This window comes from Diabrotica undecimpunctata, chromosome 3 (genome assembly GCF_040954645.1).
Source record: "Diabrotica undecimpunctata isolate CICGRU chromosome 3, icDiaUnde3, whole genome shotgun sequence".
In the NCBI taxonomy this organism is placed as follows: Eukaryota; Metazoa; Arthropoda; class Insecta; order Coleoptera; family Chrysomelidae; genus Diabrotica; species Diabrotica undecimpunctata.
In genome coordinates this window covers 92,218,859-92,231,537 of record NC_092805.1, presented here as the reverse complement: position 1 = coordinate 92,231,537, position 12,679 = coordinate 92,218,859, and positions in this window count along the sequence as shown.

The following is a 12,679-nucleotide window of genomic DNA, read 5'->3' as shown; positions in this document are numbered from 1 at the left end:
CTTCCACCTTGCGATCATCTGCCTTGAGCCTTGTCTTCTCAACCTCGGAATACTGCTCTTCAGCCTGGATTAACAGCCTACATGTACACAAAGTAGATGTCTAATTGAACAATACAATCAGAATGATTGCTGGTGATATCAAATCCACCCGTACGCAATGGCTACCAGTACTGAGCCACATTCCACCACCCAAACTACGGCGCATACACTCCCTCAATAGTGAGTACAGAAAGATAATTAGTAACGAGATCCTGCCAATCCATCAAGATATAGATGCTACCAACGGTAATCCTCTACGCTCCAGACGACCGCCAATAAAAACAGCACAGACTGCTCTGGAAAATGAGTTCAACTTAACAATTACTTGGACTCGAGAATGGATGGAACAACAAAATAGCAGCTTACCTTGCATCACACAAAAACCACCAGGTTTTGACTTACCACGCAACACATGGACTATGCTGAACCGAATCAGATCCCAACACGGCAGATGCGGTTACGTGATGCTAAATGGGGTAAAAAGAGTCCCACAAGATCCTATCAAGGCAGGTTCCTAATGGCTACTCTAGGGAAATAAGTTAGATGTTCTTTTGTAAATATATATGTATTATGTTTTATACAAAATAGGTATATGTAAATTTAAATGTAAATATGTCAAGTACCATACTATAAATAAATAAATAAATAGACAAATGGAAGATAATAATAATAAAAATAATGCTATTAAAGCAAGAAGAAAAAGGGGAACTAGCAGTGCTTTACTGGAACAAAAGAAACTTAAAATAGCGGGAAAAAAGTATAGAACGCACACAAATATCTTGCGGCCTACGATAAAGGAACCAAGTGAAATTTTAAGTTAACTATTCGTTAAGTTAACCACTCCATTGTACAATGTTCCAAATGGTAGAGGTGACATCGTACAAGTCTGCAGAAATGTGTTCATAGACATATTTGCTGTAACTCGCCAAAGGCTGCAAAATATCATTAACAAGAAAAAACTTGGCGATTATACGTTTAGGGACAAGAAAACAAGAACTGCTAGAACAAAATTCACTATTGCTCATAGGGAATTATAAAGATCACATATCCAATCGATACCAAAAGACATACTGCTCTCGAAATAAATCGTCGAAAGTTTACATAATCCCAGATTTGAACATTAGTCGTATTTACAGAGCTTTCCAAGAAAAATGTCCTACAAGTAATATTCCTCAAAATTATTATTATCGAGAAGTATTTAAAACAGATTTTCCCAATGTGTTTTTCAAGAAACCTAGAACGGACACTTGCAAAACCTGTGACCTCCTAAATATTAAACTTAAACATAAAGAAAGTACAAAGGCCCAAGTACAGTTGGAGTTACGTCATCGCAAAAATGAGAAAACCAGAACTATAATGAAGAAGGATATAACTCAGCTACTTAAAGAAAAAGAACTCGAGACAGCGAGCAGTTTGAAAATGGGAAATTTTGCAGCATCAAACGGATGGTTGGAAAGTTTCTGCAAGCGTCATAATATAACGTTTAAGTCAATTTGTGGTGAGCCTGCAGAGGTTAATTTGGATGATATAGAGGATTGAAAAACCAAGGAATAGTTCTCGACGAGATATTTACAATGCTGACGAAACAGTGCTTTATTACCGAGCCATGCCTAATAAGATATTTACATTAAAAAAATGAAAAATGTGCAGGGAAGAAAGTATTTTGCTTATATTTTTGTATGTAAATATGGAAGATTCGAAAGAAAATCTATTAGTATAATGAAAAACAAAGTAGAGAAGTGCTTCTATTTCTAGATGTCTCCTCACATTCTAAATTTCCATTAGAAAATGTTAAAATAGTCTTCCTGTAACGAACACCACTTTGCTTTGCCAGCCTTTAGATTACGGAATAATTCAGAATTTCAAATTGATTTAGCGTAATTTTTTCATTTAAAGACTTCAAGTATTGTGAAAAAAAACATAAATTTATCCAATACACTAATCTATATTACAGCTAATTGAACAAAAAGTATCTCTTGCTACAGTTAATATCTGTTAACAGCACACTGTAAGCTGAATAGCCAGTTAAAACTGATATATTGGCAGATGATGATCTATGCAAGTTCTGTCACCTAGAAGAAGAAACAGCAGAGCACATTTTGTATCTGTGCGATAGCCTGGAAAATGTGCAACTCTTTACATTAGGCAAAGAAAAACCACCGGCAAAGAGCTATATGGAAGGTTCAGTGTCGAAGCTATTAGACCTGTTAAAAAGGGCCAGGCTAGAGAATGTAATCTAGGATCAGATGATTACAATAGATCTGAAATAGTCGCAGTGGAATACTTCTTTGAATCTATCTAGCTATCTTTTGATGAAGAGGACAATATACCCCTTGCACATCTCTTTCTTACAGTCCGTAACGACTTTTTAGATATGGATGAATTTGTTTCCATTGATAGTGATATACCAACGGAGAGCCCTAACTTCAGTATTACTGACATTTTTGAAGAACTTCGCAATAATAAAATTATGAAAAAGACAATTCTGATAAAAAGGATTCTTTGGCTAAGGGCGAAGTGTGTGCAAAACTGAGGGATGTAGAAAATCATTTTATTGGGTAAAAATAATGGTGAAATTTTTATGGATGTGTCCTGAATTTTGCTTAAATGTGAAATTGAGGTTCTTAAATCAAAGCTAAAAAATGTAAAACAATATATGTAATGTAAACAATATTTTACTGTATATGCACAATTCGAGTATAGTTCCTCTTCCAACGATGTAGAGACGTTAACTGCGATATACACCTTTGATTCATTGATAGACAGAAGAGACAGCAGAGACCACTATACAATGAACAACATTAGTAAGAACAAATTGCAACTGTTAGTGAATTGATTGGATTTGCACTTCAAATGTGCCGCTGGTAAATAATCAAACTCCGTGTGAAAAACTGACTTTATTTGAATTAACACAATAAGATATAAATACATAGATATAAGACGGTTGACGTCCGCCAGCTACTGTATATAATATAATGTTTCGCGTCGCACTTGCTGGATCTTTTGTATTCGTATTTTGTGTGCTGTCGTCTTGAGATGTTAGTAGTAGTCCATTTGGTACGTTTTATGTAGTTCGGAGATGTATTCTTTGTTCCATCGTTCATATGCTGAGAAAGCTGCTGAATATGCTGGAAGTTTGAGAGCTGATTAACTGGAATATGACACAAATCTGGATCTGGATTGGTAATAAGTGGTCTTTCGATGAGAAAATGTGTAGGAGTTAATGGGGAGAGATCATTTGGATCACAGGATAAAGGATAAATAGGTCGGGAATTTATTATAGCTTTAATCTGCACAAGCAACGAATAAAATTCCTCGAATGTTAAGTGCGCGTTTCCCAAAACTCTATGTAAATGATGCTTAACTGTTCTTACTCCGCTATCCCACAGTCCGCCAAAATGTAGAGAATATGTAGGTATAAAATACCACGAAATATGATCCTTTAGCAAGGAGTGTGCTGCTCTAAAAATTCTCGTAACGCTTTTAACTACGAAATAGCTGCTATGAAATCGGTTCCATTATCGGAAACCATCTTTTGAGGCTTGCCTCTTCGCGCAATAAATAATCTTTTAAAGGCCAGCAGAAATGATTTCTTAGACAGTTCCGTAATAAATTCTAAATGTATGGCCTTCGTACAAAAACAAATGAAAAGACACATGTAACTATTTATTAGTTTATAATCTCGACCCTTTCTATCGCGAATTAAGGAAGGACCCGCATAATCTACACCTGTTACAATAAACGTTGACCCACCTGCGAGACGCTGGGCAGGTAGGTCTCCCATTATTGGCTGAATGGATTTAGATTTTTATCGAAAACATTTTACACATTTGTGTACGGTACGTCGCGCTAAATTTCTTCCTGATAACGGCCAGAAAGTTTCTCTTATTGTTGCAAGTAAAAGCTGAGGACCAGCATGCATAAGATCCTTGTGAAAATGATCAAATATTAACGATGTAACTATATGATCTGCCGCTAAAATTATGGGATGTTTTTTGTCATACGCAAACTCGGAAAGTTTTAAATGCCCGCCTACTCTCATGATGAGCTAATTATCAAAAAATTGAGATAAATTTAGAGTTTGCTGTTTTTATCGAGAGATCTCTTTTGGTTCAAACGCCTTATTTAATTAGAAAATGACTGTTATTGACACAGTTTCAGAATACGGTTAAACGCAGAATGTATTTCATCCACACAAAGGGGTTCAGAAGTCCTCTCCTTATTTTTACACATGCGGATGAATCTGATGCAGCGGTTCTTTTTAAACGTAAAATATTAGAAAAGCGTTCAAATGAAAATACTTCCGTATTCTGTGTTTCATCAAGTTTATTCGTAAAAACCTTTATGTTTTTCCTCGTCTCGCTTGTTTTAGTAGAAGCAACTTGTAAATTTGGCAACTTATCTGAATCTTATATGAGTCACTTCGGTCCATGCCACCATAAGTTGCATTCCATTATTTTATCTGGTTACACGCCTCTGGATACTAGATCTGCAGGATTATCCTTGCCTGGTATATGACGCCACTGCGAAAACAAAGTGGTCTCCTGAATCTCTGCTACGCGGTTACTAACAAACGTCTTCAATATATTGGCTCAACCAGCTAAGTACTATTAGAAATCTGTCCAGAGGTAACACGTGTTAAATTGCACATTTAATGAATTTTTGACCTTATTGGTCAAACGCGATAAAATGACTGCTCCACAGCAGCTTTAAGGGCGCAAACTTGCTTTTCGCACATAATAAGAATTAATACAACCTACCTAACGAATCGGCGGATTTGTTTCGTTACTTCGCGTTTTACCGTATCCTCGAAATGTTTTTCGCATGCAATTTCTTCGCTTGAGAGTGCAGGTTTTTCATTGAAAACCTCTTTAAGTTCCCAGAGCTTACGTAGCTGTTCTGTAACTTCGATAGTGTTTGTAAAATTACACTTAGTAATTCGCTATTCTGATCTGCTATTTTGGCTGATATACGGCCCTGCTATGATCCACCCGAACATTGTTTCCTGCATGAATGGTTTATTTTTACCTAAACTACTTCTGTTTGCACTAAGTATTTGCCAAAATAGATCATTTACTATCAACAATTCGATTTTTTTGTGGTTTATGAAAATGACTATCCGCTAATTTTAAATGTTTAGGTATCTGCACATCGCTAACGTTTATTTGAGATACCGATACGCACCTCGTAATTTCTGGTATTACCAAACAATTTGTTTACAATACCAAAGTTGTATGAAAACTTACATCGCTACGAGACTATATATTTATTTCGCATTTGTATCGAACGAGAGATGCATTATTGTTTATGCCCATGACTAATATGTTCGCGCTTGTTCTTTTTACTCTAAGTTTATTGTATAAATTTTCGATTATGAATGAGCTTTGTGAACCGCAATCTAATAAAGCTCTTACCATGTATGCCTTGCCTTGGCCGTCAAAACTGTTAACTAATACTCTGGACATTATAGTTTGATCTGTAGCGCTATCTGCCGAAACTGACAAGTTGGTAGTGTTTAAAATACCTTGTGTATTATCTACAGATTGTATATCGCTCGCGTTTTCTACCGGTTGGTGAACTGAAGCTGTGTTCTGCTCATTTGATAAATGATAAATGGTGTGTTCCCTTTTGCAAATAGGGCAATACTGTGTATTGTCCGCTTTGTTTAAAGTTCCCTGTGATGAGTGTAGACCGCGAATGTTTTGCGAATATTTCGTATTCCGTGAATATGCACCTGCCTGAGAAATATTTCTTGTATTTTGTCTTTCATCTTGATTTACCTCAAGTGATTCTAAGAGGTCCGCTCTTGATTTTAAAAACGTTTTCAAATCCTCAAAATTAGGAATTTCATTATGTGTGTTGCTGTTCTCCTACGCGCGTTAAGTCGATGTATCTAACTTACAAGAAATGATATGAATAAGGAGTATGTCCCGTGAATCCGTGGGTAGCCCTGCTTTAACAAGTATAAATGTTTTGAAAAAATGTCAATTAATTGCCGCAATCTATTAGATGACTCTTTATGTTTTGGCTCTATATTAAATAATGCATTAACATGATTGGAAATTAATAATTTCTTATTATCGTACCTTTCTCTGATTAATGTCCACACAACTGCATAGTTTTCGGAGGTAAACTCTAATGTTCGTATTACCTGCGCTGCACCGCCCTGTAATGAACTTCGTAAATAATGAAAACACCTTATATTGTCCAAGTACTCATTTTTGTTAACCAAAGATTCAAAAAGATCTACAAAATCTAACCAATTATTTTAATTACCATCAGATTTTGACAACTCGATAGGTTTAAGCTCAATACAATGCCCTGTATATGAATTCTTAGAGCGCTCTCTAGCTTTATCGCCTTTTATATACGCTACCTGTTGATTATCGCGAATGATCTTTCGCGCTACCGCTAATTGTGAATAATATTTTTTATAAAATTCTTCGCGCTCCGTATATTCACCCTCTAATAATTCAAATTGAACCGTATTTTCTATTTGCCCCTGAACTTTATCGAATTCGCCCTGTAAATGTTCTATATTATTTATCATTTCTATAGCCTGTAAAACCTCAAATCTGAAACAGTTTCCCCGCTAGTTATTTTATCATTTAGCGCTAATATAAATTTCGAAAATATTATGAGTTTGCTTTTTAAACAGCCCCTTTTTCGTTTTAAATTCTCCATAATTTTATAATGAATTAAATAATAAACAGAAACAGATTATAAATCGCTTGATATTCGACCTAACGTTCAAAGATTATTACATGTGCAGAATAAAGGTATACAAACTAATAAATAAGAGGACATGTGAAATGGATATGCTCACCAAAATATTTGTATATATTTATTCTACTGCCACCTGGCGTCACAGATCTTCGCATCAACTCGCAGGTCTCCACAAGTTTAAAAACACAGTTGTCCAATTATGTAACTGTTCTAAGGATCACCTTGTAGCCACTATGCATGCACTGTCTCGCCAGCTAATTTGATGACACAAATATGAGTTTGAACCGGCGAATTTACACCGATGTTTTGACACAAGAATTTGATGATCCGGCTCGAAGGACCATGAATTGATTTGATTTGCACTCAGAATATGCCGCTGGTAAATAATCAAACTCCGTGTGAAAAACTGATTTTATTTGAATTAACACAATAAGATAGAAATACATGAATATAAGACGGTTGGCGTCGGCCCGCTAATGTATATAATAATATGTTTTGCGTCGCACTTGCTGGATCACTGATCTGGTTCGTATTTTGTGTGCTGTCGTCTTGAGATGTCTTTTAGTGACTCTCTTATAATCTTCACATATGACATAATATCTGCATACGCTGCTACGTTGCCGCATCGGAAAAAAATGTATGAAATCGACTTAAAACATATGATGACGTGAACAGTTAGGATCAGCTAAAAGATGACAAAAATAAACAGATGCATATCCTAGAGTTGTATACAGTCTCCATTATAATATAATATATATTTAGAGCATTATGAAGCTAGACTTGGGAGATATTGATGAAGAAATATTTATGAAGAACCACAATAAACCGCAGAGAGCCTGCAGGTGCTTGTCCCGAGAAAAGCAGAAGAACGTAGTGGACTTGCTCTCGACTTCATCATAAAAAAATACCTGAACAACTATTAGTTAACCAATAACGGATACATATGTTATTTTTTATACTTATCGTTCTTTATATATTGTCTTCTACCTTCAATCTGGCTTTCCCATTTTATGAATCTAGATTTTGTTCTTTCAATTCGTATCCAAATCATTTCTACGTTAGGGTTCCACTGTATCATTTACTGTGTATCCCAGATATTGGAATCAGTGTACTCTTTTAGACTACCAGCAAATGGGACCTTTTTAAGGGGTCATTGACCAAGCATGAGTCACATATAAATCAATACTATAATATGTAATAACAACTTTAGAAACTATGCCGTCAATTTTTATCGGTACAGGTAACTACACAGGTAAGGTAAACTTACCACTCAAGGAGGGTTTTTGATTAAATCTTTTTGTATGGCATTTATAACTTGGGTAGTTAATATAAAAATAATGACCTGCGACCTAATGCTGTAACAGGGACAATCTTTGGTTTTTGGAAAATGTTGACCCCATTTTCGGCAATTTGATACAGTACGGCATTTATACACATAGTTTCAGATCGTTATTTAGATTACTGATTAAAATTTAGTTGCATAAAATAATATTTTCGGACATACCGTACATTGTTCACGATACGTGTGCTTATGAGAGGAAAATTAATTTTCTTCTGATAAGTGGGATATTATGATCAAAAATTTCTGTACGGCATTGATATATTTTGTTAATATTGACATCAACTAATTTACATATTAACAATAAAAACAACCGTACAAAAAAATGGTTCTAAATGACTTTAAAAATATTATAGTACAGGTTGTGAGGCCCTTCCCGTAGGAAAAATGTTTTTTATTTGGTTTCTTTATGGATTTCTCTTCAAAAATGTCCCCTTTAAACAAATTAGAAGGGTGCCGGGCAAAATTTTTGGGCAGAAATTGAAACAATTTTTTTAAACGAATTCCGAAAATAACTGGTTATTGGTCGGGGAAACATTTTTTTTGGGTTTCTTTGATCATTTAAACCAAAAAAGTCTCTTTCCATTTTTCTAGTTGATAGGTTTCAAGTTATAAATAATTTAAAATCTCAAAAAAGCGAAAATAGGCACTTTCGAGGCTGGAAAACTCCTATGAAATTAATGAAATTATTTGTAGTATAAATTACTTTTTAAAAAACCCTCTCTATAATATTGCTCGATGTCATTTTTTAAGGTCCAAAAGAAAATTTTGTCAAACTTTTAGTCATCTTTGTTAATAACTTTTTTATTTTTCATTTTACACTAAAAAGTAATGGAAATAAAGTTGTAGACAAGTTAATTTGCCAAATAATGTTTACAAAAATTTTCTGTGCTCTTAAGAGCTCTGCAAAATCCAGAGAAATTAATGAAATTAAACAAATTTGTAGTGAAAATTATTCTTTAAAAATCGCTCTATTATATTGCTTGAATGTCATTTTTTTGTAAAATTATCACAAAAAAGTTATTGGGTCCAAAAGAAAATTTGTTCCAAATTTTTAGTTATTTTGTTTATAACTTATTTATTTTCCATTTTATGATATAAAGTAATCAGATTAAATTTTTAGACAATTTAATTGCTACAAATAATATAGATACTAATTTTCTGTAGGGTTGCTAGTTTACTAGATACGGCGCAAAAATCTTTTGCACTTCTTTTATATGACGTCCGCGGGACAAAGGTGGCTACCCCACAAACTTAAACTTATGCTTATACTTACTTTCTCAACACCTCAAAAGAATAAAATTGCGTCCTCTAAGATATGCACGCTAAGTAGCTAAGCAAAAAATGTAACATTTCAATAAACTACATCAGCTGTGCAAAATCCCGTCAGTTAAAAATGTACGGCATTGTTTTTTGTTTTTATTTGTTTGCTTTTAAATAATTAACAGCCACAGTATTTAAAATATAGCATAACATTCACCACAGGGTACTTTAAAAATATGTTCAATTTTCAAATGTTTGGTTTTGGTTTTTGTTTTTTTTTTAATTTGTACCATTTTAAAACCGGCTATGAATTAGTTTAATAGTTTGTAGTTATATTTTGTTGAAAAAGTGACTACCGTACAAGAAATAAATATCTCATCGAAAAAACAACAATTGCATTCCCAAATACAGATAATTGTTTATAAACGTTTGCAAGAACCATAATTTTAAACGGCATAGTTGCCAAAAATTATTTTACGTATCAAGTAATCATTTGGAATTGATGACCTCAACGAATGGGGGTTAAAATCAAAGGTTGCGCCTTAGATTTCTCACCCCTGTACCAGCCGATATGTACGGCACTGCTAAAAAAGTAATCTAAATAACGATCCGAAACTATGTGTATGATTGCCGTATTGCATTAACTTGTCAAAAATGAGGTTAAAATTTTCTGAAAATCAAAGATTGTCCTTGCCACCGGTACCAATATTTTTGTACAGCATTAAGTCGCAGATCATTATTTTTGTATTACTTACGTAAGTTATAATTCACCATAAATTTAGTTTGTTTTTTGTTGATCTTTAGCCCAAATTGGTTGCCTGTAGTATTTACTCAGTTGAGCATCATCTGCAAATTTTTGATGTCATCGACTAGTATAACAGTATCATCTGCATCACTAAGAATACTTATTGGTACGCCATTAATCGTGATGCCTTCATGGTACTCTTTCACTGCTTCTAGAAATATTTGTTCCGTGAATAGGTTGAAAAACAGTGGCGAAAGAATGCAGCCCTGACTAACCCCTTTAGAAATGGTTATGTTTTGACCCATCATATGTTTATAATTTATGTGGGCTCTTTGATTCCAATACAGATTTTAATAATCTTGATGTCGCGTCTTGATGTCTTGAAAGATGTAATAAGTATGTAAGATCCTGCCAGTTCCTGGCATTTTTGAACCAAGACTTGAATTACAAAGAGAGACTCTCGTGTTCCAAAACTGCATCTAAAGCCCATCTGTGTTTTACCTTTTTTCTACGGTATGTGTACGAGAAATTCCTTTTATTTTTTGTATTCTTTAAAGCTGTCAGGTTTTTGGGCATTTTAAAATTATTTACATTATTGCTGTTAGCCACTTTCCTTTCGTCTGTTTTCTTAATTCGTTTATAAATCTCTCTACGTCTTGTAGATATTCTTCTTATTCGAGTGCCTTCTCCTATCGAAAAACGGCAATAATTTTAGCAAGTTTTCCTCTGTCTTAGGTCTTCCTGGACAAATCGTGTGAGCCCAAGTCTGTCCAATTATGGATCTGTTATTCTATAAAATCTAATATTTCTTATGTGATATCTGTGGTATGTTGTTTTTTGTTACATTTAGATTACATCGCTACCTTGGAAGAAGCAATATGATGAGGATCATTTGACTTTTCAACAGGAAGGTGCTCCTTTACAGTATGCTTTACTTGTTCGTCAATATTTTGACCAAAATATTCCACAGCTCTGGATTTGGAGGAGATTCAGCATCGAGTGGCCTCCTCGGTTACCAGATTTGTCTTCCCTGGATTTTTTTGAAAAAACATACCTTTATTATTGTAGGGACGCCGGAGATTATCAGTTTTAGTATTTGATCAACTAAGAAATAAGTAACCAGCTAAAAATATTAATTGTAGAATGTATTATTTTTTAATAAATCAAAGAAAGTATGGGACCGAATTTAAAAATTTAAAGACTAATGCATAGGGAATTGCAAGGGCTTGCAAATGACCCTAATTCTTATTTGACCCCAATTGCCATTACAAAATTTTGGGATGTTTCTTATCCTGGCTTAGGTGTGAAAGTAAAATAATCGAAAATACCGGAAAAATGTGTCTCCCTTTAACCAAAAGTTGACTTATTGCTGGGTTTTTCAAAAATGCTGTCGTAGTTCCCAATAATGCCTGTTTCGTTTTCGTCCGGCCACCTTTTATATATGTTGTCAAATTAATTACGATATTATTTACAGATTCAAACTGATTTAAAAATTTTACAGTTAGAGAATCTTCTTGTACTAATAATACTTTTCAAACGAATTTAAGATTACTTCCGTTTATACTCAAAGATATTTAGAATGACGGAAAAATTTAAACGCTTCCTCCCATTAATAATGATTTCCCGTTGTTTTTAACATCAAAGCAGCGAAAAAATAGAATGAAGATGAAATGCATCGAGAAATAAAAAATGGTAAAAAACGCAGAGATTTAGGGATTTTGTCGGCTCCTTTCTCTTTGAAATAAATCTCCGAGCTGTGTTCTGAACTCCAGGAGGTAACGGAACAGGCCTGGTGTCTGGAAATGTGGGGGCGTCAGCTCTGCCTGGGTTTGGAAACGGCACGGGGCGGTCCTGCAATACTCTGTATCGCTACGGCATTGAGGGGACATGTACCACTAATGACGACTTTATTTATTCGAATTAGCAATTATTATACCTACACGCTTTGCATTTTAAAGGTTTTTCGACAACTTGCCATTTGCACTTTATAATTTCCTATTCAAGTATTTGCGTCATAAAATACATAAAATGTTTGCTAAACAGAAACTTGTTTTATACCTGGAAGATATTTTTATGTTTAACTTTAGATTCGGTACTTTAATTTTTAGTTAAAAGACTTAATTTGCTGTTAAATGCTGTTTTTCAATTTGCTTTCTCACCAACAATCAAAACAATTTTTATTTCTTTCAACAACGCCATCGTTAAGTTGATTTAGCACCCTAGTTGACTTACATAGTATGTACCGAAAAACGAATAACTCAAGCATTAAGAAAATGTTTTAATTCAGGAATACACTATCATCACAAGTCCAATATCTTTTCTATTAAAATTTCCGTCAAAATTTATTTTTAGTTTATAAAGTATTTATAAAACCATATTAAATTATATTAAAAATCATACGAACAAGCTGAATGTTGCAGAGAATGTCAACAACTTTGAGACACCAAAAAGATGCAAAAAGTTTACTACCAGTCTTACTCCCATCGAATGTTTCAAACAAGAAATCTACCTGAGATAATTTTGAACGAAAAATGTTTATTACCACTTTTCCGCAGAATGAACCTTTC